Source organism: Dendrobium catenatum, unplaced genomic scaffold, assembly GCF_001605985.2.
Source record: "Dendrobium catenatum unplaced genomic scaffold, ASM160598v2 fragScaff_scaffold_1116, whole genome shotgun sequence".
NCBI classification, from domain to species: domain Eukaryota; kingdom Viridiplantae; phylum Streptophyta; class Magnoliopsida; order Asparagales; family Orchidaceae; genus Dendrobium; species Dendrobium catenatum.
The window spans coordinates 694,060-694,402 of NW_021319578.1; positions in this window are offsets into that span (position 1 = coordinate 694,060).

Sequence of the window (343 nt, forward strand, 5' to 3'; positions counted from 1 at the left end):
AGAATAAAAGAAAAGAAGCCAATTCAAAAAGAACAGTGGGAGACTGCGGTCTCCAAGAAGACTGTGAAAATGTTGAAGCATCTTGAAGGAGTTCCAGGTGTAAAGTGGAAGTCTCCTGTTGAGCCTATGATAAATTTGAAGGCACTGTCGATGATGCGAGCTCCTATTCCTAAACAACTCTCCAATCAAGCTAGCACTTCAAAGCCTGGGGGGGTGAAATCATCTAAGAAGAAGACTAAATTGAAGAAGCCTAAGGAGAAAAAAACTGTAACTCAAAGGATTATTGATAGTTTGGATGAGTACTACCAGACTGTGAGGCGACCTATCAAGCTTGTTGACTTCA